Genomic DNA, 25,593 nt, shown 5'->3' on the forward strand with positions numbered 1-25,593 from the left:
CTTCATGATTTGGAGATTTTGGAGGAAAACAAGGTGACAGCATGTACAGTGGGGTAAAATAATCTTTTTAAGGAGAAAAGCAATACTTGCTCACATAATGACTTTCAGTTCTGATAGGATAGCCTAGTTTTATAGAGCCCTGACTTTGAGAGTTGTGTGAACTGGTATCTACCCACCTAGCTATCTATCCATCATCCATTCACCCACCCATCTGCACCCACCCCCCACCCACTGTGGCTTCCTTTCATTTATTCATCCATCCATCGATCCATCCACCCATCTACCTGTTTACCCACCCATCCACCCGTCTACCTATCCATTCATCCATCCATCCATCCCCCAACCCATCCACCCATCCACCCATCTACTCACCCATCTACTCACCTGTCCATCCATCCATCCATCCATCCATCCATCCATCCATCCATCCTTCCTTCTTTCCTTCCTTCCTTCCTTCCATCCATCCACCTATCTACCCATCCACCCATTCACACATCTACCCATCTACCCATCCATCCATCCATCCATCCATCCATCCATCCATCCTTCCTTCTTTCCTTCCTTCCTTCCTTCCTTCCTTCCATCCATCCACCTATCTACCCATCCACCCATTCACACATCTACCCATCTACCCACCCATCCACCCATCCATCCATCCATCCATCCATCCATTCATCCATCCCCCATTTGACATTCTTTTTATGGAACTCTGTCTCTGAGCTATGGTGGATTTCCTCCCTGGCCTTGATTGATTCTGTCTGTCATCATTTCAGTATAAATGCTTTTCTTTTTCCAGTTAGGTCACATATGGAGAAGCAGGATTAGGTGGTCATCGTGGGTGTGAAGGAGATTCTGCCACAGCTTCTCTCTAGGGACGGCTGGCATTCTGTAGTGTCTAGCATTTCTAAGTAAAGTGTTGATTTTTAGACCTTGGGGAAAAAAGTGTTTCTTCAGTTTTTAGGACATTAAAAGCTCCCATTTCCCTTTATTTTCCTCCCTGGAGCTTCCTTAAACATATTCAAGTGCTGTCAAGTAAGGCTTGACTTTGTTGCCTGGAAAGGGTCCCGGTATGTCCGCAGAGATATCTTACAGAATTGCATCAAGAGCATTTCCTTCGGGGAATCATGACTTATTTGAATAGTAATTTTTTAAGAGAAAGATATTCTTTATTTTTTCGATTCTTCGGAACCGTGCTCTCTCACCATTGGTCTTTGTTACAACAACCACTTCTATAAAATATTTTCAGTTTATTAAATTTTTACCCACTATGGACCGTGATCTGCTTCAGGTTAGGAGTGGAGCATATCTGCGTGTGTGTGTTCTCCCGCTTGTTCTATTTGCTAATGGGTGGGATGTGAGCACTGGTAGATTTCTGATCAAGGTCCTTGGGGTTGTGCATGGGGAGGAAAGAGAAGGAGGAAGATGGTGGGAGTGTGAGGCACAGTCTCAGAAATAACCATATTTGATTTCGTTTAGGAAATGGAGTTCTTCTATCTTGAGCAAAAGTTGGCTTTTCTTCTCTGAACCTCACCTGGTCAATTGCTTGAGTCCTTGCCTGAGTGTAGTGATGGTTGGGGATGAGGAAGGGTCGATGGGGGATGGGTGGTAGACACATCTGGAGCCGCTGGTCCCAAACCTGGCCAAACACAGAGTCACCTGGAGGGCATGTTTCTACGTACGGATTTGGAATCTCCCCTCAGATCTGCCAAATGGAGAGGTTGTCACTAGTGTCTGCCTGTTAGATTGACCTGGGGGAGCTTTTAAAAGTCCCAGTGCTCTGGCCCTACCTCAAACCAATTAAATCAGAATATCTAGGGTGGGAGGGGCAAGAGCAGGAGCATTTATTAAAGACTCCCCAGGTGGTTATAATGAGCAGCCAGGTTTGAGAGCCACTGGTGTACTTTTTTTTTTTTTTTAGTTTATTTGACAGAGATTACAAGTAGGCAGAGAGGCAGGCAGAGAGAGATGGGGAAGCAGGCTCCCCGCTGAGCAGAGAGCCGGATGTGGGGCTCCATCCCAGGACCCCGGGATCACGACCCAAGCCGAAGGCAGAGGCTTTAACCTACTGAGCCACCCAGGTGCCCCTGGCATACTTTTTTATAAAGCCTGGTTCAGCCCGTCTTTTGAACATCCCTGATTGGACCATCACCACTTACCAGTAGAGACAAAGCAAGCTCACTCCACCTTCATTCCTGGGCAAACTGCTTGCTAATGGGCACATCTGAGAATACCAAGCCACAGGGACCCAAAAGGAATATAAAATTTAAAGTAAATCACACCAGCCTGGGGCATCCGTTTCCCTTTTCCACGTCAAAGATCTCATTAAAAAAAAAAAAAAAATCCAGAGTGTTTTAAAATATAATTTTGGGGGAGATAATATATTCATATGGCTGAAGGAATACAAGAAAGTATGAAGTTTTAAAGTCTGTTTATTTATGTCGTCTGTTTATCCCCTTCTTACTCTTTCTTTTTTAGTCTCCTTCTAGACGTTTTTTCTTCCACTCCCGTCATTTTCACAGGAAAACTTGGCATACATACTACAACCCACATTCTCTACTGTGTTTTCTGCTAATGTGTGGTCAGGAGTGTCCGGTGTGTTTGTTCTCATTTGTTGGGTATCTTGACCGACCGGCAGGGCCTTATGCCGTGTCAGTCTTTACATCTTTGAATTACTACCCCTAATAATCCCACTCTGCATTTTGGGGATCTGTCTATATCAGTAACAAAAAGAGCTTCCTTACACTTAAAAAAAAAATAGATGCAGAGGATCCCATTGTGTGGATGATTCATCATTTATTAAACGAGCCCTTCAGTGGTGAACTTTAGATGATTTCCAATTTGGGGCTATTGCAGACAATGCCGTCAAGAATCATGTGGTGAATGTATCATTTCAGATGTGTAGAAGTCCATCTGCAGAGTTCCCATTAAGTGCTATCTCTTTTGGTGACAAGGCATTGGCTGGAGTCTAACGAGCAATGAACAATTTTGAGGAGGTGTATCGCATGATCTCCCCTGCAGCAACTGTAGTGGGTGCAGAATTATATTTACTGCTTTCCATTAGTGACCTGGAGGAACTATCAGATGGGGTAGCCGGCAAGTTTATGTCTGGTGCTTTTAGAGGAGGAGCTTCTGGTGCTATAGTTCTCCAAGGGCTGTTTTTGGACCCCCTGTGTGTCTCCGTGGGGTTTGTTAAAGATGTAGGCCCTGGACTCCATTGGAATCTCTGGGGTGGAGCCTGATCAACTTTTTAAAAAAAGATTTTATTTATTTGAGAGACAGAGTATGAACATGAGCAGGATGAGGGGCCAAGGGAGAAGCAGGCTCTCCACTGAGCCGGGAGCCAGACATGGGGCTCGATTCCAGGACCCTGGGATCATAACCTGAGCTGAAGGCAGACGCTCAACCGACTGAGCCACCCAGGTGCCCCTAATCCGTTTTTAATAAGCTCCCCAAGCGATGCTTCTGTACACCGAACTTGGAGAACCACTGTTCTAGGGGATTTGTTGTAGAACGATGCCCTGGGAGGGAACCCTTCTATATGGTTACCACAGCAGGACCACACTGGCTCATGCAGGACTGGCTCTGCCATCGCCATGAACCCTGAAAGCTCTGTAACCCCAAGTAAAGACTTAGTCTTGGCATAGGTTGAAGATTACAGTTGGTCTCTGCCTGTCTGTCTGGTACTGTCTCTAAGGCAGCCTTTCCAAGTTGGCCCTCTAATGGTGAGGATAACATAGAACAGGAGGAACACTGTTGACTGTTCCAGATAACCAGCTGTTGGAATCTCAGTGAAATCTCTGTAAACTGGAAGGCACATGGGGCTGGATTGGGTTCGCTCACTCCAGGCATCACCTCTGGAGGCAAAGATGACGTGAAACAGTACAGCATCTCTTCTGTAGTAGGAACAGGACTACAGTTTGTACCAAGTAAGTTTGCATAGTTTGTACCAAGGTTGTACCAAGTGAGAAGTCAGCCCTCTTTGGCTCAGGAGCCACTTTTTGAAATGACCAGAGGCTTCTTACAGCCTGTCAGAGAAGTCAGGAAGTTGAGGGAGGCAGTTTATTTGTGCCTTGGTTTGTGTAGGGAACTGTTGGTGGTGAACTGAGCCTTGAGTGGCATGGCTTGCATTGGGGAGGTGCTGAGGAGAGACCATTGGGACCGTGGTGTGATTGCATCCTGGAATCAGAGAGCCTGGTAGTGGAGGAGAAGGAAGAGTCTGTTTCAGGATAACAAAGCAGCAATGGATGGGTGCTTGCTAGAGACCTGGCACTGTACACATTATCCAGACCTCCAGCCTTGGCTCAAGAAGTAGATTTGATCCTCACCACAGTGGGCAGAGAGAAGGACCACACATCTTTTGGCAAATCCAGGGTCTGGATATATATTTGCAGTGAGTAATAGGGGACTTAAGACAATGCAGCTGCATCAACAGAGGTTTGAGGGGAAATATTATAATCTGCATATTTGATTCTCAAACTGTCATTAATGTGTGAAAGCAACAGAAAGACATAAAAAGGCAATGGAAATATACCACGGATGAAAGAGTTATTTGAAGATGTTCCCATCTGACTGAGAGAGGATCTAATATTAGAAATGTAACAATGAAGAAGTTATGGTATAGAGAAACTGGAATGAACACGTCAAGTAATTAAACATAATATTAAGTCCAATTAATCACTATAAATCTTGTATTAAAATAGATGGCAGATTGTTCATCGTTTGTAACAAATGTAGTATTCTGGTATGGGATGGGGTGATAATAAGGGATGCTATGCTCCTATGGGGGCAGAGCTTTATGGGGAATCTCTCTGCCTTCCCCTCAGTTTTACTGTGAACCTTAAACTGATTTACAAAATAAAGTCTTGGGGCGCCTGGGTGGCTCAGTCATTACACATCAGCTCAGGTCATAATCCCAGGGTCCTGGGATCGAGCCCTGTGTCAGGCTCCCCACTCTGTGGGAAGCTGTTTCTCCTCTCCCACTCCCCCTGCTTATGTTCTCTCTCTTGCGGTCTTTCTCTGTGTCAGATAAATAAATAAAATCTTAAAAAAAAAGTCTTAATAATTAAATAGATGGCAGATGTCAAAAATATTTGTGAATGAAAGGCCATATGGTATAAAAATAACTTCATAATCTATTTGAGCTTAAAATCCCAGTTTATGTTAATGAGGACTGCAAAGTAGATAGTAGGGGAGTGATGATAAGGGAAATTTACTTGATTTACTGTCTTTTATATGGAATACTTAATCAGAATATATGCCTTCAACTTTCTCTGATTGAAATGAAATAAAACTAGAAGTTATTAACAAAGGTTATAAAACTCTAGGGCTTAAAAATGAAACACTTTCCTTAATTCTGGGACATATTCAACATAGTGCTGGGTGTTCTAGCCAGTTCTAAGCAATGTAGTAAGATAAGAAAAGTTTTAAGAAAAGCATACAGGTGAGAAAAGGAAGGAATAGAACTGTCCTTACTTGCAGATGACCTGAATGTTAATGCAGAAAATCCCAGGGATTAAAAAAAGAAAAGAAAAGAAAAGAAAAGAAAAAGAAAAAAGAAAACCTAACACACATACAAAATCAAATCATATTACAACTAAAAAATGACTTTGGCAAGGTTGCAGGATACAGGATAAACACACAAAAAACAATTATACTACTGTATACTAGCAATGAAAGACTCAACATAATAAAGATATCTGTTCTCCCTAGATTGATACACAGGTTTGATGTGGTTCTTATAGAAATCCCAACAAAATTATTTTGTAGGTGCAAACAAGATAATTCAGTAATTTATCTGAAAAGGCAACAGAGCTGGAAAGCCTTAAGCAGTTTTGAAAAAAAAAAAAAAGAATAAAGTGGGAAGAATCATTTTTTTTTTTTCTGTAGCTATGGTAATTAAGACTCTGTGGAGTCTGTAGAGAGGTAGATCCATAGATCGATGGGATGGAATAGAGAACACAGAAATAGACTCACATGAATATGTCTAATTGATTTTTGACAAAGGCACAAAAGCAGTTCAATGGAGGAAATGAATTTTCAACAAGTGATATGAAGCAGTTGTATACCCATGGGCCAAAAAATGAATCTTGGCCCAAGTCTCATGTTTTATTTTATTTTTTATTTTTTAAAATATTTTATTTATTTATTTGAGGGAGAGAGACAGAGAGAGTGAGAGAGAGAGAACATGAGTAAGGGGAGGGGCAGAGGGAGAAGCGGATTCCCCACTGAGCAGGGAGCCTGATACAGGGGTCGATCCTGGGATTCCAGGATCATGACCTGAGCTGAAGGCAGACTCTTAACCAAATGAGCCAACCAAGTGTCCCCCAAGTCTCATGCTTTATACAAAAACTCACTCAAAACAGATCATGGACCTAAAAGAAATACCTAAAATTATAAAATTTTTAAATGAATGCATCAGAGAAAATCTTTGGAATCTAGAGCCAGGCAGAGTTCTTAGACTCGATACCAAAAGCATGAACATAAAAAGAAAATCTGAAAAATTGGACCTTATCAAAATTTAAAACTATTGCCCTGTGCAAGACTACATTAAGAGAAAGAAAAGACAAACTACAGACTGGGGCCAAATATTTAGGAACCGCATATCTACAAAGGACTACTATCTAGCATATATAAAGAGCACTCAAAAGAAACAATCCAATCAGAAAATGGGCAAAAGATATAAACAGACATTTCACTGAAAAGAAAGATACAGATGACAAATAAACACAGAAAAAGATATTTAATGTCATACACACAGACACAGGTACACACACAAACACACACACTCCACAATGACATATCTGTGCACACTTACCCGAATGGCTAAAAGAGAGAATAATGACAATACCAAAGGCTGACAAGGGTGCAGAGCAACTGGATCACTTGTATTGTTTTTGGTGGGAATGTTAAGTGGGACAGTCAGTCTGGAAAACAGCTTTGCAGTTTCTTAAAAAGCTAAAAGTGCAACTGTGCTGTGTGACCCAGGAATTGTACTCTTGGGTATTGATCCCCGAGAAATAAAGTCTTGGATTCTCACACAAAGACCTTTATGCAGATGTTTATGGCAGCTTTATTCGTAACAGCCCAAAGCTGGAAAAACCCAAGTGTCCTTCAGGAGGGAAATGGCTAATCAAACTGTGATATTTCCACATCATATAATAATACCAGTCGGGAATAAGAAGGAGTGAATTATTGACACAACCTGGATGAATCAGCAGAGAATTATGCCAAGTGAAAAAAGCCAATTCCTAAAGGTTATATACTGTATGATTATAATTATGTAACATTCTTGAAATGTCAAAATCATAGAAATGGTGAACAGATTAGTGATTGCCAAGAGGGAGGAGAGGGCGGAGGCAGACAGAAGTGCGTGTGGCTGCAAAAGGGTGCTGTGAGGGATCCTGTGAAATGTTCTGTATCTTGGCTGCATTAGTGTCACAGATCTTGGTTACGTTATGATGTGATTAAGTTTTGCAGGATGTTACCTTTGGGAGAGACTGGGTAAAGAATCCATGAGATCATTCCGTTATTTTTTGTAACTGCGTGGAACTTGATGGTTCTCTCAAAATGAAAAGTTTAATTAAAAAACAAAAAAATTCGGGGCACCTGGGTGGCTCAGTGGGTTAAAGCCTCTGCCTTCAGTTGGGGTCATGATCTCAGGGTCCTGGGATCGAGCTCCCGCCTCGGGCTCTCTGCTCAGCAGGGAGCCTGCTTCCCCCTCTCTCTGCCTGCTTCTCTGCCTACTTGTGATCTCTGTCAAATAAATAAATAAAATCTTAAAAAAAAAACACAAAAAAATTCATTTTAGGCTATTTAGTCTCGTTGATGATAAACTATTACAGATCCCCAAGTAGGAATGTCAGACCAGTATCCCAAGTGTACGGTTTTAAATGCTTTTCAAAATAGTAACCAATCAGGGGTGCCTGGCTGGCTCAGTCAGTAGAGCATGCCACCCTTGGTCTCAGGGTTGTGAGTTCAAACCCCATGTTGGTTGTAGAGTGTAGTTAAAATAAAAATTAAAAAAAAAATGAATAAAACTGTAATATAAATTATAAATTTAAAATATTAAATATTTTATTTAATTCTATATTATATATAAATATATTATTAATATATAAATATTATATATTATATAAAATATCAATACTAATATTAATATAAATTAATATTAAATAAATATTAAAATATAAAACTATAAATTAACTAAGTATTTCTACTTCAGAGGTAAGGTTTCTCCTGGGGAGAAAAGTAAGGAAAGGAGGAATAAGAATGGAGAACTAGAATATAACACTAGAATAAATAAAATTTTACACTCTGATATAATTAATATAGCATTGGAATATATAAAAAAGCATTGTGTGGATAACTCTAAAAATTAGGTCTGGAAAGCAAGACAAAGCCAAGCAAACAAAAAGCCAGTAAAACTGATGTCTTAATCGTTCATATATCAATCTTTATATATACATAAAATGAATATATAAAAGTGCATCTATAATACATGTAGTGAATCTATATCTCTATCATATGCAAATTTGGAATGAGAAAGGACCTAAGTACAGAGATAGGAAAAAATGGTAAGATAGCAAGACGTGATACACCGTGGTTTTTAGCATAGGCACGTGGGATTTCTATCACAGCTTTTCCACTCGCCTCTCCTGATCTTGGGCAAGTTATTTACTCTCCTCCGCTGTGGCAAATATACGTGTAAAGAGCTCAGCCCTCTGCTGGGCATTTTGTAGTACTCAGATGGTAGCTGTTGTTAACGTTCAGAATTCAATTTGAAAGCCTAAGAAAACAGCAATGCCCAAACTGTTTACCATAAGAGAGAGCCTGTCTCCATGAGACGTCGGGAAAGTTTTCTTCATGAAGGACCAGAAAGGAACTATTTTAGGTGGCCAGGGCATCCCCTAGCACTTCTGTAACTCTGCCATTGTGGCCTGAAAGCAGCCATAGATGATTTGTAAAGCAGTGAGCATGACTGTTCCAATAACATTTTATTTATTAAAGCAGGTGGCGGGCCTTCGAGCTACAGTTTATCTGCCCTTGGTCTAGATTGAGAGCAGAGAAGGACACGATGGAAGTTTTCAAACCCATCAGTAAAACCTCCAGGACTAGTGATCCTTTTGGTTTTTAAAAAATTTCTTTAAACTGTAGAAAAAGAAGAAAACAATCTGCTTTTCCCTCTGACCCAGCATGATACAGATGCAGAATTTGGACAAAATTCACACACAAAAATAAGGGCATATTCTGATCTCACTTATAAACACCGAGAAAAATGATCCTAAATAAAACTTAGGCACATTGAGGGGCGCCTGGGTGGCTCAGTGGGTTAAGCCGCTGCCTTCGGCTCAGGTCATGATCTCAGGGTCCTGGGATCGAGTCCCGCATCGGGCTCTCTGCTCAGTGGGGAGCCTGCTTCCTCCTCTCTCTCTCTGCCTGCCTCTCTGCCTACTTGTGATTTCTCTCTGTCAAATAAATAAATAAAATCTTTAAAAAAAAAAAAAAAAAACTTAGGCACATTGAATCTTGGGGATATTAAAAGAACAATGCATCATGGTCGAGGAAGATTCATTCTGGAAATACATTGTGGCTTATTACTAGGAAGTCTGTTAACAAACCCCATCACTATGTCAAAGGAAAAAAATATGATCATCTTCATAGATGCCAAAAAAGTATTTGTTAAAATCTCAATGTTCATTCTTGGTGAAAACTCAGAGAAAGAGCTAAGAATAAAAATACACTTTCTCAGCCTGATAAAGACTATCTGTGGCCAATCGATAGCCAAAAATATGCTTAATTTTGTGATACTGGAGGCATCCCCCTTTGCAGTGAAGAGTAAATGAAGGATGGTTGCTGTCGACGCTATTATCTGTTGTTGTTTTGGCCGTTCTAGTCAATGAAACAAAAAAAAGGAATGTATACATCTATGTATAGTAATGGAGAAAGGAGACCAGGTTAGCATTATTCACGAATTACATGCTTATTTATTTTAGAGACTCTAAAGGGATCCCTTGGGAAGCCTTTACTCCGAGTAGGACAGTTCGTTAAGGGGGCTGATGACAAAACCTCAACCAAGAGCCACAAACCGATAACTTTCTTAGAGAGCAGCCCTAACTAGTTGGATGACACAGGGAGAAAATAATCTCTTCCAGTCTCTAGCTGCCACCTCCCTGCCCACCAGCTCCTCTCCCTCCTCTGCATTCGTGGCAGAAAGCCAGAGAAGAGAGAGCCGGAGCCCTCTACGACAGAAGGAAATGTGGGAACCTTGAATATTAACCACGGATTGGCAACGCCACCACTGCCATGCGTCTACAGGAATGTGGTGATTTTAAAAAGAAAAGAAAAGAAAAGAAAAGAAAAGTCACACTTGGCACGGCAGGATGCCGTGTCGTCAGGGCATACGAAATCGATGGACAGGCTGTGGGCGTTGTATGTCAGGGGAGATATTTGGCATTTGTGTCAAATTGGGTCCTCGCCGGTGGCATGTTCCTTCCACAAGTGCATGACCCTGGAGTTTGGAGAGTTGGGAATTTGAGAAATGCTTTGAGGAAGGCAGCGGGACGCCCTGAGAAGAATCTGGACCGCAGCTGGATGCAAATTACATTTTTGTCCTTTTTTCTGATTTTGTGTTCTTCAACCATTAACTCAACCTCCTTGAGCCTCCATTGCATTGCCTGCATAATGGAGATGATCCAGGCTCACTGTTGCATTAAAGATGACTTTTTTTAGCAGGGGGGTAGGGGTGAGGGGGTTAATGAAAGCCCCTCCACAACCACTCATTGAAAGTTAATTTTCCAGCCCCCGCCAACACCTTGACTGCAAGCTCAGTGGTGGGGAAGAAAGTTAATTTCCTCTCTGCTACCTTCCTAGGATTGGCTAATTCCGTTGGCCCTTGATTTATTATTATTATGATGATGATTTTTAAAATATTTTATTTATTTATTTGACAGAGATCACAAGTAGGCAGAGAGGCAGGCAGAGAGAGAGAGGAGGAAGCAGGCTCCCCGCTGAGCGGAGAGCCCGATGTGGGGCTCGATCCCAGGACCCTGGGATCACGACCCGAGCCGGAGGCAGAAGCTTTAATCCACTGAGCCACCCAGGTGCCCCAACCTTGATTTATTATTTTAAATAGCTTTTTAAACAAGATTTTAGTTATTTATTTGTCAGAGAGAGAGAGCACAAGCAGGCGGAGTAGCAGGCAGAGGCAGAGGGAGAAGCAGACTCCCTGCTGAGCAAGGGGCCCGATGCAGGGCGCAGGACTCGAGCCCAGGGTCCTGGGATCATGTGAAGAGCAGAAGGCAGACGCTTAACTGACTGAGCCACCCAGGAGCCCCTCCCTTGGCCCTTTCAAAACACCAAGAAGCCTGGCCTTTCGCTCCTTTTTGGAAACCAAACGCTGATCCTAGGTTTTGAGGCATCTTAACTTCTGCTCCCGGTCTGGTCGATCTAACACCTGCTTCTGAATTTTGCTCTGATTCCAGGAAACGAGAAGGAGAAGGAAAGGAGAAGAAAGAAATTATTCACAATTCTCATTTCTTGGGGGCGATGGCTAACTTTACCACCCTCTTCTTGTATCCTCTGGAGCCCCTAGGGCAATTCTGGGGATAGGAATGTGGTGAGAGAGTCAGGCAGAGAGGGACAGGAGAAATGGAGAAGTTCCAGTTAAGGAGGAGCAACCGTGGACTCCAGTCCCTGCTGTGGCATCCACCAGGGACTCGTGGGAAACTCCATTCACTGTTCTGACGCTTCAGAGTGTTCTCAGCCGTAAAATGAGATAAATGAGGTTACCTACCTTTGGGCGTTGTTGTAAAGCCTCAATGTGTGCGCATGTGTCTAATTTTAAAAATATATTATGCCCACATGTTGTGTATCTGTGGCTTGTATGACCTACAGACCTTGTGCCTTTAAAAATGTGAAGGTTTCTGAGATGCATAAGACATCTCCGACCTAGGGGATGCCTTTTTATAGGAAAAGTTATCGAGTGGAGTGATTTCCGGTTTTTTCCCCATCTTGCTGCACACCACTTGCATGAAATAGCGAGGGGCACTTGGCAGAGCAGGTCTTTCTCCTGCTCTGTAGTTTTCGATGTCTTCTGCACCCTCATCCTCCTCGCGAACGCCATCACACTTTACATTTATGTGTCACCTTGCCAATGAATTAACTCATTTTCCCCTCACCACACGAAGGGGAAGAGATCCCATGAGGAAGGCGTCGGGACCCCCGAGTTTTGCCCCTGGTCACTGCTGTCATTTTTCCGAGAGGTAACAGCTTGGCTCCATATAGATCAATCAACTGATGATAGGTTTGGTCTGGACTCTACTCTCATCTTTATAGATGCTCTTAGCAATAGTCTTCTCTCAGGAGAGAAATTCTGGTGAACAGTAAAACCAAAGAGCTCACATCTCGCTTGACGTCTCAGAAGGGTGCTTTTATTTTCCCTTTTCCCCATAATCTATGAGAAGGATTTTTAGTATGTTCAGAAGATGGGGTACCCACGTAGTGTTGGCATATTGTGAGAAAATTCTAACTGCATCCAGAAGGATTGCCTGACTCTATTGCCTCAAAGTCTATATAATTAGAATTTCATGATGTCATCCTTGTGCTTTAATATAGCTTAAAATTATCCTTCTGTAGGTTGTGTTTCTTTCTGAAACATTTTAAATTTAGAAAATTAACTTGTTAAACTTTTTTTTTTTTTTTTGAAGTTAAATCTTTAGATTTTTTTTTTTTTTTTTTTTTTTATTCGCCCTGCTGTGGGGGAGTTGGAATGACAAATGCTTGAATCATCAAAGTCAAGTGTTAGGGCACTTCGGCCCTCCTGGGGAAGCCAAGGTCCCCCGTGGTCTGAAATGGTTCTCTGCTTTGCTTGCATTTCCTCTTGGCAGGGCTTAGGGGTCCAGGTGGGCCATGGAGTGCAGGCCTTACTCAAGCCAGAGCCCCTTCCTGCTGACATCTGTCACTGGATGGTTGAAGGAAGGGCCCCAAAGGGTGACAGTGGCAGGGTCAGAGACAGGTCTTGATGGGGGCCAGATTCTGGGAGTTGAGTAATATCTCTCTACCACTTGCTCATAAACGATTGTGGGGTTTGAGGTTTTGGTGCTGCTCTAGGTCTATCTTCCAAAAGCCGGTTTGCCGAAACTAACGTGAATTGGCTGGTTTCCTATTAGCGTTTTAAGGAATGTCCGATGTGTCTCCATCCCTATGTCCCGTCGTTACCAGCGGAGAAGAAACGGGAGGACAGAATCAGGGACAGAGAGAGGTGGGGGCTGAGGGGCCCAGGAGGAGTTACTGATGAGCAAAAAGAGACAAGGTACCGCGGGGCAGGGGGAGGGTGAGGGGACAGCGTGCGGATCAAGGAGCGTGGATTGATTGAGGGGAGACACTGGGGTTCTGCACGGGACAGCAGCTCCCTTGTTTCAGTGACCAAAATTCCATCCTTTCTGGCCTTCCAGGTACCTGAGGGGCACCCTGACAATTCTGGCTGTGAGAGCATGGAAGACTGGGTCTTTCTTTGTTTCACTCAATTCTTGCTCGTGTGGAGAGTGTGGGCGAGCCCCGAGGATGGGTATCCTGTTGTCGGGAGGTGATTTACCATTGATGGAGGATGATGATTCGGAAGTGATGTATGTGATCCTTCCCCTGCCCCCTCTGGGACTTCTTATTAATTTCCTTCTCCCACTTGTCACAGCTGTGAAAATCCTTCCTCCTATCCGATGAATGACAGATGGCAGGGTTCCTCCAACTCTTGCCGGGGGTGGTGGGTTGTGTATGCGCGTAATAGGTGTCCAGTCATAATCAAGTTGCATGAGTAAATGAGTCTACTGTGGAGTTTCTCTGGGGGGAGACACTGAGGGGCCTCTTGGTGTTCTGGAAGTCACAGACCAGGAGCTGTAGCACCTTCGTGCTGCGGGGTCCTACCAAGCAGTGCATTGGGGAAGGATAGAAAAAGCAGTGATGTGCTAATAAATGTTTAATAATTTGCTCTCCGGGGGCACCTGGGTGGCTCAGTGGGTTAAGCTTCTGCCTTCAGCTCGGGTCATGATCCCAGGGTCCTGGGATCGAGCCCCACATCGGGCTCTCTGCTTGGCGGGGAGCCTGCTTCCCCTGGCTCTTTCTGCCTGCCTCTGCCTACTTGTGATCTCTGTCAAACAAATAAAATCTTAAAAAAATAATAATAATTTGCTCTCCGGTAAAGAAACAAAAACACGGCCCTGGTCCGTTTCACGTGACATGCTGGGACGCAGAGTTGGGAAGGGGTGCAGGCAGCCGGCCCACGAGCTGGCCCTGGCACCGGAGGGAGCGTGAATGGACCAGCAAGGACCAGGACCAAGAAGCCCGCAATGCTTCGTCCTCACCGCGACTTGGTGTGCGGGGACATCCACCCTCTCATTTGACCCTCGTAGCGACTCTGGAACCCAGAATTTATTTCCCTCTGTTACAGGTGGGGCTGCTGGGGAATCCCTTAACTGAGGGGTTAAGCAGTGTATCTAGCAAAGTGCATTCTAGGACGCTTACTGTCTCCACTCACTTCCCTGAGCGGTCAGAGGTCAGAGGATGAGTTTCCTAAGGCACCTTTGATCACCAGAGAATAACAGGGCTGGCTAATTCTGCCAGGACAGCGTTGGAGAGAGGCTTCATCCAGGGACAGCTTTGCTAAAGACCTAAGAGGCCCTCCAAAGAATGAGCTGAGGTGGGTTACTGGGTGGACACAGTGGTGAAGCGGTACGTTACATCTTCTGTCTAATCTGTGGCTCGCTCATCTGTAAAAGGGGACTCTCAAAGTCTACTTCAAAGGATTGCTCAAAGGATTAAGAGAGAGAAGCATATAAAGCACTTAGCGCCCTGCCTGACACATTATTATGTTGGGTTTTTACTGATAATACACATTTTTCTCCCCCAAGGAGTGGTAATAGGGACCATTGTTCTAGTGACAGTGATTGAAGTGGAAACGTGTGGTTCTGTGTTTGCACTTTTAGGACCACAGATCAACATCAGAATGTTTGCACTCTGTGGGAGTCTAATGGTGGGTGCTGGGGAAAGAGAATGAGATGCCTACTCAAAGGAAAAAGAAACAGCTGTCATCTGGGGCCTCCTTAGAAAAGGAAGGGAGGGGACCTGGGCGGCTCCTTTGAGCGACTGCCTGACTGCCTTCGGCTCAGGTCGTGATCCTGGGGTCCTGGGATCGAGTCCCGCTTCGGGCTCCCAGCGCCATGGGGAGTCTGCTTCTCCCTCTGACCTCCCCTCTCATGCTCTTTCACTCTGTCTCTCTCTCAAATAAATAAGTAAAATCTTAAAAAAAAAAAAAAAGAAAGAAAAGGAAGGGAAAGGTTACGTTGGCTCAAGCCCAGAGACTGTTCAGAGAGAGAATGTAGCCATCACTTACTGATCAGCAGTACTTGGTCCCATGAACTGCAAGAAAGTAATTAATATTGTTCTGGGTAGAATGCCAGAGGACACAAATGGACTAACTGGTCGACCTCAGCTGCTTCGCGTGCCAGGGGAACCTTCCTGGGGGTCTGACTTCCTCGCTTCCTCACCCTCTCCCTCCTTACCTGCTTTTATGCCTTCTTACCCATTTTTTTTCTCCCCCAGCAAATATATTTGAGCACCTAGTATATTCCGATTCAACCAATATTTATTGAGTGCCTCCTGTGTGCCACACGTGGTTCTGGGTTCTGGAGATGCAGCGGAGAGTGTCTCACGGCGTTTCCAGTTTAGCGGCAGAGGGGAGGGAGGCCCGGTGGGCTCAAAGCCAGGGAGGTATCAGCTGACTTAAGGAGTGGTCTCTCCATCCTTGTCCCCAGTGCTAACCCCATTTCCTCTAGACTCTTCCATGCTTACCCCATGTCACAGAGGAGAAACGGAGTCAACTGCCTGAGGGTCTCCTGGTTAGGCCCAGGTCTCTGTGAGCTTTAGGGACCGCAGAGTCGCATGAATCCGGCTAGACCTGACTCTGAATCGGGTCTCAGCCTGGTTGGGACCCAGACCCTCTCGTTCCTTCTTCCCCTGGGTGGAGGGACCAGACTTCTTCGCTCTCCCCACCACCCCTGGGACCCCAAGGAGCCCTGCTGCGGGGCGGATGTGGCCCACCCAGCTGGCCACTTCCTCCCTACTGCTGTCTAGAGCAGCACGGGCTCTTCTGATTTGAAGTTTTGTTGTTGTGTTGTTGTGTGTGTGTTTTTTTTTTTTTTCCCCCTCTGTCGATCCTTCTAGGGGAAACAGATGTGGGTGGGGAGGATGGTAGGACACATCCACCCTCACCGAGGCCCGGAAGTAACCCAGGTTCCTCCCAGACTCTTTGTGCCCCGAATGGTAATAGTGCCTCCCTTCCTAGATGTTGGGTCCACTGGACTCTTCCCCACCCCCGCCCAATTGTGCTCCTGCTTTTTCCCTCTTGGAGGATGAACCCTGTTCTGGTCCTGTCCCATTCATGGGCAGGACTTCCTCCCTAAGAGCTGACTTCCTAGCCCCGGGGCCTGCTAAAAGTCAAGTCATGTGGTTAAGAGGGGCGGGGGGGGGGGGGCGCGTTTCGGAGGCAGACAGATTTACTTTCAAATCTCAGTGCTGCCATCGCCAAGCTGTGTGGCCTCACAGAAGTGAGTTAACTTCTCTGAGTTCCTTTGCAATATACGCACCTATGGCAGAGAGCTTTAGAGATAAGGTACCTAAAGGTCTTGGGTCAGTGTCTGGCACACAGTAAGCAGTAACTGTTGGCTGTTTCCACCAACGGGCTGAACAGAAGGGGCCTCCTAGTGTCCGTGGGTCCCACGAGCCTGGTGCCCCGTTCTCTGAGGCTTGGCTCTGCCTTTGAGGGCGGTGCCTCCCTCCCCTTTGAGCTGAGCGAAGGGACCTCTTTGCTCTATACTCTGCCTCTCGTCCCTTGATCTGTTTCCTTCCTCTTCTCTAGGGGGAACGATCACATACAAACGTCTCTTATCTCTGCACCCCATTTCTGCCTGTGGGCAAGAGGAATGTCTGAGCACTCCCAGTTTGCCTCTGGTGAGGACAGAAGGAGTGGCCATCCCCCAAGCAGCACTCTGGTCCCTGGGTATCAAGCCCCGCTCTTGCCTTGTCCCCGGCTTCTGTGCCCAGACCCATCGGCTTACTTGCAATCATCCGCCGAATCCCAGAAGAGCCGTAGGGGAGGGTTTGGCTAATAAAAAGCTCTGAAGCTCAGCCATGTGGCTATACGTCCCCTGTTGAACACTGTCCTACAGGGGGTTACTGAGGGTCTGTCATGTGAGGAGCACATGGGAGAAGGGAGACAGGGGTAGGGAATAACAGAATGCTCACTCCCTCTCCTGTCAGAGCCTTTACCCCACAGTAGACCCTGAATGACATGACTTCGAATGACCATGAGGGTCCACTTATATGTGGATACCCCCCGCCCCCCGCCACCAAGAAATACAGCCCAGCACTGAAAATTTGTATTCTCTTCCTTATGATTTTCTTTTTTATAAAGATTTCATTTATTTATTTGACAGAGAGAGAGATCACAAGTAGGCAGAGAGGCAGGCAGAGAGAGAAGGGGAAGCAGACTCCCCCACCAAGCAGGGAGCCCAATGCGGGGCTCGATCCCAGGACCCTGAGATCATGACCTGAGCCGAAGGCAAAGGCTTAACCCACTGAGCCACCCAGGCGCCCCTCCTCCTTATTATTTTCTTAATGACATTCCCTTTCTTCTAGCTTGCTTTATTCTAAGAATATAGTACAGAATATGTATATAAAGTGTGTGTCCGTCGACTGTTTATGTTCTTGGTAAGGCTTCCAGTCATCAGTAGGGCATAAGTAGTTATGTTTTGGGGAGTCAGAAGTTAACAAGCAGATTTTTGACTGCGCAGGCGTCCCTGACCCCCTGACCCCCACATTGCTCAAGGGTCACCTCCACCTTCTTTCCCTCACTCATTCAGCCCCCATGGTTGCCAGCCCTGGGCATGGTCGACCTTTTCAGGGTTTCTTGTGTGTTTGTTTGTCTTGGCCAGTCTAAAGCATGAAAAGGTATCTTGTGTTCAATGATTATTTCCCCGATATTTGGGAAACTGGAGATACCTTCCTATGCTCGTTGCCCATTTCTATTTCTTTCTCTGGAAATTTCCACCGCATATGACTTTGTCCCTTTTCCTGGAGGGCTTCTTCTTATTGATTGCTAGGAGCTGTCTTTATGTATTATGGATATGAAGCCCTTATCTGTGGTATATGTTGAACACAGGTTCCCGGGTCTGTCCTGTGTCTTTCTTTTTGGCTTGTGAATTCTTTCATCATGGAAACATTTCATACTTTCAGAGTCAACTGTGGCATCCTCCTCAAGCTTCTGGCCGCTGCTTCTCGGCGGTAACACTTATTATACTGATTGCTGGTGAGCCGTTCACCTCCCCAGCCCTCACGCTGTGCAAACCTTGAGGGCAGGAACTGCATTTTATTATTCTTTGTCTTTTCAGGGACAAGGTGCAAGGCTGGGCACACACAGGGTTTTGTGCCTGAATGAGTTTCTTCTTCTTCTTCTTTTTACCTCCCTTCGTTGTCGTCTTTTTTTTTTTTTTTTTTCTGAAAACAGGTTTCCTGCCTGAATGAGGGAGTGAATGGATATGCTGTGTGCTGCATTCACTGCAGAGAAGGGGGTGAGTCAGGGAGTGAATCACAAGCTCTTTCCCTGCTCAGCTGACATTTCAGAAGCCCTCAGCAGAGAAGCACCCCCCTTTCCAGGCGATGCTCCCTCTTCCGGAGCAGGCACAGTGGGGTTCCGCTGGTGATCAAACTCTGTGTGTGTGTGTGTGTGTCCCCTGTGTGTGTATATGTGCACATGTAGAGAGTTTATCATTTCGAGCTCTGAGGGGTATCATGTTCTGGGAATGTGTGAACAAGGCTTTAAAAATCTCCGAGAGGCCCTGTGTATGTGTGTGGGTGTTGGGGGCTGAGGAGAGAGCGAGAGAGCGAGAGAGGGATGGGGGGGTGTTAAGAATCTTTGCAGTGTATTGCTTTTGCTCCTGGGAGGCTGGGCTGGCTGGAGGGGGAGTTAAACAGCTCTGGGGACATCCTTGGGAGCAAGCTTTTCTGACGTCCCTTGAGCTGCGGCCATGTGAGGCTCTGGCTCGTTGTGTGGGTGGCCTGTGTCCCCTGTTGCAGAAGGCACTTCCGTTCAGGTCCCTAAAGGATTGGCTTCTCCATTGTCTTTTTTTTCTGAAGCTGTGGGGAGAGCCCTTTAGGTTGTTAGACTCCAATAATCTGAAATGTGTGAAAAAAAATAGTAAATATTTACTGTACCTTTTGCAGAGCAGGCACTCGGGTCTGCGTGGTGGAGGGAAGCAGGCCCAGGAGCTAGGGGAGTCTTGGGGTGCGATGCCACCCGACATGGCAGATATGGGAGTGGGTGTGGTGGGTTTAGAATGGCAGTGCAATGGGCTGAGTCTGCAAACCTGCGTCCCCCAGGCAGCCTGGATGCAGAGAGCCTGTGTTTCTCACTTAGCACATGCAGGGGACGGCGCCCGAGCATTCTTACATGTTAACTACACCTCGTCTTCCCGCCAGCCCTCTGTAACGCCCCATCCTCTGGACTCCCTGAGGCACAGAGGGTGCAGAGCTTCCTCGAAGGCATTCAGCCAGTGAACGGAGGAGCCCCGTGACTGTGGTTCTGCCCAGTCGCTAAGCCGTCTCTCTCACCACGATTTACTCCAGACAAAGCTAGCTTGGCCATCCGCAGCGGTTTTATTTTTCAATATTGAATTTGTTGCCGACATTTCAAAACCATGGACAGTTTCCAGCCTCTTGTGCAAATGTGGATGAGCTGGCTACTGACTGGAGGCCCGCCCGTCCCCAGCGGCCGCCCCTCCCTGGAGGCTGCCCTGCTCTAGCAGCGGCTCCCCAGTGGCCCCCTGTTCAGCAGGGGGCATCGGCACTCCAGCTGGCACTGGGCAAGCCCCCACCACAGCTGGGAGAAAGCACTGGGCATCACACTCAGGGGCTGTATTAATTAATTGAGAATTGTTGGCGGAGAGCTCCTCATCCCGTTAGAAATGATGTTTAATTTTAGCTGTTGTTTTCATTTGCCAATTTAGAGCATTTGAGAGTATTTGATTTTCTTCCTGTGGTCCCAAGAGCTTGTGGGTGGTTGACTGAAGATTTTCATGGCGGGAAAGGAAGGCTGCAGGAAGGAAGTGTGATGTGTTTGTGCATTCATTCATTCACTTGTTCATTCATTCATTCAGTGTGGTCATTGAGTGTTTGTTGCTGGAGTTACAATAATGAATGATATTTGGTCTTCCCTTGAAGGAGCTGATGATCTAAATGGGAGACTGCGGTGCAAATAGGCATTGCACAGCAGAGTAGGCTGCCATGATTGGGGACACCCAGGCAACTCCAAAAGTATAGAAGAAGACATCTGGGGGCACCTGGGTGGCTCAGCGGGTTAAGCCTCTGCCTTCGACTCAGGTCATGATCTCAGGGTCCTGGGATCGAGTCCTGCATCGGGCTCTCTGCTCGGCCGGGAGCCTGCTTCCTCCTGTCTCTCTGCCTGCCTCTCTGCCTACTTGTGATCTCTGTCAGATAAATAAATAAAATCTCTAAAAAAAAAGGAAGAAGACATCTGTTCAAATCTTGGGACTAGGTGAGGGAGACCTTCCAAGAAGAGGTGGTGTCTGCTGAGACTTGAGGATGGATGGATACAGTTAGCCAGGCAAAGAGTAACTGGGGGAAGGATGCGTCAGGCCAAGGGAATGGCACGGACTAAGGGTGGGCGAGAAAAGTACGGTGCACTGGGGAATGCCTGAGAGTTCGGGATAGGTGGAGCAGAGTGTGTGTGTGTGTGTGTGTGTGTGTGTGTTTGGGGGATTGCAAGTCTTGGGGTTGGAGAGTGTAGTAGGAACAAGTCAATCTGTCAGGAATATCATGCAATTGTGCATACATGGGAATCCTTTTATAGCCAAGGCTAGCTTTATTGTGTTTGGCTTGGCAGATCACCTCCCTCCTCGTGCGCTTAGAGGACTTTTGGAAAGACTTCGCTGCTTGTCGCCCCTGTGCTTGCAGTTCTGCTTCTTAGAGCTATTCCTTTGGTCTTAAGCTTGATCTGAGGTTAGAATGCAGTGACATGTCCCTGAGCGCTAGCCGGATTTTTCAGGGTGCAGAGGAAGGCTTTACATGGAGTGAGGGTTGGCTGCAAGTGTGTATGGGGAAATGTGATGGAGTGGAAAGTGATCTCATCAGCCACGTGGTTATTCCAAGACTGGGTACTGTGTCAGCTCTCTGAGTGAGCTAATACTGGATATCTATCCATGCACATTCTAGCTCACCGAAGCTATCTGCTGGCATTTCTTATCTCTCCAACCAAGAGAGACCCTGGGTGGTTTAATTGGACACTGTCTGGTATGGAAAATTGAAGCCAAGTCACTTCACCCAGACATCCAACCACTGAGCCATCCAGCCCCCCATCTGTCCGTCCATCATGCAACCACCCAACCGTCCAACCGTCCATCCATTCAGCCATGATCACCCATCCAGCCTCTCATCCAAGTCCATAACAGATGTTAATCGAACACTCACTCACATACCAGGCACTGTGCTGGATTCTAGGAGTAAAACTGAAGAAGACAGATACAGTCCCTGCTCTCAGAGTGACTCAGAGTGACTCTGACTATAGAGTCAGAGAGCAGTCAGACATAGAATGTGAGGAACGCTACAAAAGGACTAAGGGCATACAAATACCTAAGACTTACCAAGTCATAACATCTGTTATGGACTTGGATGAGAGGCTGGATGGGTGATGCATGGCTGAATGGATGGATGGTTGGGTGGTTGCATGATGGACGGACGGATGGGGGCTGGATATGGGTAGGTGGGCAGAAGGAGTGTCAGGGCAGTCCTCCTAGGCTAATTTTGGTGGCCACGGAAACTGTTAGTTTCATATGGTGGGAGCCTCAGGGACTCTTGCAGAAACACTGTTCCAGGAGGGGAATTCCTCAGACGCGGTGCTGGGCTCCATGGGCTGTGTGCACTTCCTGGTCTGTTCAGTACCCCTGGGCGGTGTCTTATATCAAGACCCACGGCTGGACATTTTCTCCCATGGGAGCAAGCTTACTAGCTCCATTCGTGAGAGTCGGTGTAGATGGGGGGAGGAAAGAGGAACGAATGAATGAGTTTGGGGCTTGTCAGTGGTGAGCACACATATTTGGAGTTGACAACAGAGCAGGGATGCTAGAACCAGAGCACCTTGGTTCAACTCAGGCCCACTGCCAAGTACAATATTGGATTGGTTTCATGCCTCGGTTTCCTCATCTGTCAATTGGAAATAAAATATTGTATCATAGGACTATTGTGAAGATTCAATGAGTTGACGTAAGGTGCTTAGAAACAAGGCACAGGATAAATGTAGGCACTTAATAAATGCTAACCGAGAGCACGAGTAGCACGATTCTTATATGGTATCAGCCAGTCTTACTTGAGGCATAATTTTCTGACAGCTCTTTCTTTGATGGACTATAACTGTGCCCTTTCATACCATATTTATGGTATCCAGCATTCTAATCTGACTACGCATTGTTGCTGTTCCCAGATACGTTCTTCGGTGGCTCACGGGCCCCATTCTTGCCTCCGTCCCCAACACAGAGTGGTGTCTTAGCGTGGCCTGGAGTTCTGTATCTGGGGATGTGTGTTCAGTAGGGTGGGTAGAAGTGCTCTCTGGAGAGTTACAGCTCCAGAAGTTAAGACTGTCTCTAACATCACAAAAGCACATGGAAAGATACGGTCCTTTTAAAATTTATTTATTTATTTTTTAAATTTTTATTCACTTATTTGACAGAGAGCACAAGTAGGCAGAGAGGCAGGCAGAGAGATAAGAGGGGAAGCAGGTTTCCCGCTGAGCAGAAAGCCTGATGTGGGGCTCGTTCCCAGGACCCCAGGATCATGACCTGAGCTAAAGGCAGAGGCTTTAACCCACTGAGCCACCCAGGCACCCTGGAAGGATAAGGTCCTTGGCTCTCCAGGACTGGGTGAAGAGAGATCCTGGTCCCACTCTCTGCTCACCTGCATTACGTGCTGCTGGGAGCCTTCAGCCGGAGCCGATGAAGCATTCACGTCTCTCACCATGGCCACGACCTTGGAAGTGTCACCTTATCCCTTCCTTTGTCACCCTGCCCTGAGTTATCCATGAGTGATGAGAGGTTTCCAGTGGAGGAGAACGTGGGAGATGTGGGATGACCAAGGCCAAGAAGCAGGGGCCAGGCCAGAGATGGGTTTGATTCCTGCTGAAGGCATAGCGTGCAGTGGGTTGGGGTAGCTTCTGTACCACAGCGCTCTAAAGAATTTTCATTTGGATTTGAGCTTTGATCCTGTGCTGATCTCTTGTACATGGAGTCCTCCTTCATCAAATGGGAGCATCTTGGGCGCCTGGGTGGCTCAGTGGGTTAAAGCCTCTGCTTTCGGCTCAGGTCATGATCTCAGGGTCCTAGGATCGAGCCCCGCATCGGGCTCTCTGCTCAGCGGGGAGCCTGCTTCCTCCTCTCTCTCTGCCTGCCTCTCTGCCTACTTGTGATCTCTGTCTGTCAAATAAATAAGTAAAATCTTAAAAAAAAAAAAAAAAAAAAAGGGAGCATTTCATACTTACTTACCCGTAGGCTGATATCTACATTTTTTTGGTATTTTTTAATCACTAAGTATCTTTGTATTTTTTGCCACTTAAGGAACACTTATTATGAAAGAAGATATAACTATATATGTGTAATCTAGACAGGAATTCTCTACCTTATAGAAACTACAAACTTGATATTTGGGCATATTGTGTGCAATAGGGGTATTGTGTGAAATTTTTTGTTTGTAAATATAAGCAGATATAACTAATGAACAAGAATGAAATTATATCTTATGTGCATTTTATAGGTCACCTTTTTTTTTGTGCCTGTTATCTTAGGGTTTTTTTTTTTTCCTATATCAATACCTTATTTAGATCTACATTATTTTTTAATGGCTACATGGGATTCTATAGTATGGTGGCCACCATATTTTATTATTTGTTACTAGATCAATACCTTATTGATGTGCGTTTTTTTTTTTTCCTGTTATGAGCAATGCAACTGTAAACATTCTTGGGCACTTCGGTGATGATTTCTGCAGCATATTCTTCGAAGTAGGGTTTTCAGTGCAGAGGATGTGAGCATTTTCAGTTGTACGAGAGATTGCTAAATTGCTCTCCAAAAGGTTAGGCCAATTTATGCACCCTCCAACAGTGCATGAAAGTGCCTCTTAGAAATGTCTTTTAAAAGATAAAATACCTACTGTTAAGCCATGAAACACGTTTCAAATAATTGCTGAAATTCTTCCAGCTGTGGCATAAGAAATGAAGTCCCAAGGAAGACTGAAAGGTCTTGGGAAATGTGGGAATTCAGCGTATCAAAAGCTGACATTTTGGATCAGTGGGAAAAAGAATAGTTTATTTAAGAAATGGTACAGGCATAATTGGGTGGCCATGTGGAAGGACGCCAAGTTTGATTCTTAACACATCTCAGACAAAAGGAAATTAAAGATGGAGTAAAGGAGTAAAGATTTTAAAGTGAAAATAAGAAAGGAAAAGATTAGACATGTTTTCATTTTGTAAAAATAATGTCGCCTTTGGAAAGGAGAGTATTCACGAACGACTTATTTAACTAAATACTATGGAGGGGTGCCCGCCTGACGCAGTTGGTTAAACGTCCGCCTCTTGATTTCAGCTCAGGCCTTAATCTCAGGGTCGTGAGTTCAAGCCCCATGTTAGGTTCCATGTAGAGCCAGCTTTAAAAAAAAATAAAATAAAATAAAATAATAAAATAAAATAAAAGTAGACTCAGTAGACACTGTACAGTGGTGTCCAACAGGAGTGGAGTAGAAGTTAATAAAGAAAAAAGTTTTAGGACGCACACATGTCTGGGGGTCTACGATCGAGGCCAGGGATTCTGTAAGTTCTTCTACAGAATGAATGATAGACTAGTAAACGTGTGACCCCTAAGCTTGGCAAGGCTCTGGGAGAGCCAAGAAAAGGGAAGGAAATGTTTTCTGTTTCTTTTTTTATTGTCTTGAGAAAGTTCAGTACCCACCCAAAGCCTCAGGTGTCCCGGGAGGGAGGCCATAAACACACACCATCAAAGCCAAAGCTTCAGCCCCAAATCCTAGCCCTCAGCGGGGCACTGCGCGCGCGGTTCCCTCCATGCCTCCTCCTCCTGCCTGCAGCATTTTATCCTCTCCCAGCCTCTTGGGCTGTCCTGGAAGTTTTGGGTCAAGCTCCATCCCCTGCCCTTCCCCTCAGTATTTGTACCACCCCTTGAATCAACCTCAACGACACCCCTTTGTACGTTCCCCTTTTCCTGAGCCGTCACCAGGGTCCTGTGGTCAATGAAATGGAGTGGACAGCCCCACTGCCCTGAAATTCAAAGCTCGATTATTCTGCCCCTGCAGAGATCACGGCCCTTAAATTTAGTAGTAAAGGCTCCGGAGTCCGGTGGGCCTGGCTTCAAACACTAGCTCTCCCGCTTTCTAGCTGAATAACCTCACACAAGCTGTAATTCTCAATTTCCTCATCTATAAAATGGTGATAAAATGGTACTACCTCCCAGCACTCTTCTGAGGATTGCTGTGATC

At 45.6% G+C, this 25,593-nt stretch overlaps 1 protein-coding gene across 3 annotated transcripts in view; it reads left to right on the plus strand.

Annotated features, from left to right (window-relative positions):
- Positions 1–25,593, plus strand: part of PRKCB (protein kinase C beta) — a 325,529-nt gene that overhangs the window by 86,019 nt on the left and 213,917 nt on the right. The gene's annotated exons all lie outside the window — the stretch shown is intronic.

This window comes from Mustela lutreola, chromosome 17 (genome assembly GCF_030435805.1).
Source record: "Mustela lutreola isolate mMusLut2 chromosome 17, mMusLut2.pri, whole genome shotgun sequence".
NCBI classification, from domain to species: domain Eukaryota; kingdom Metazoa; phylum Chordata; class Mammalia; order Carnivora; family Mustelidae; genus Mustela; species Mustela lutreola.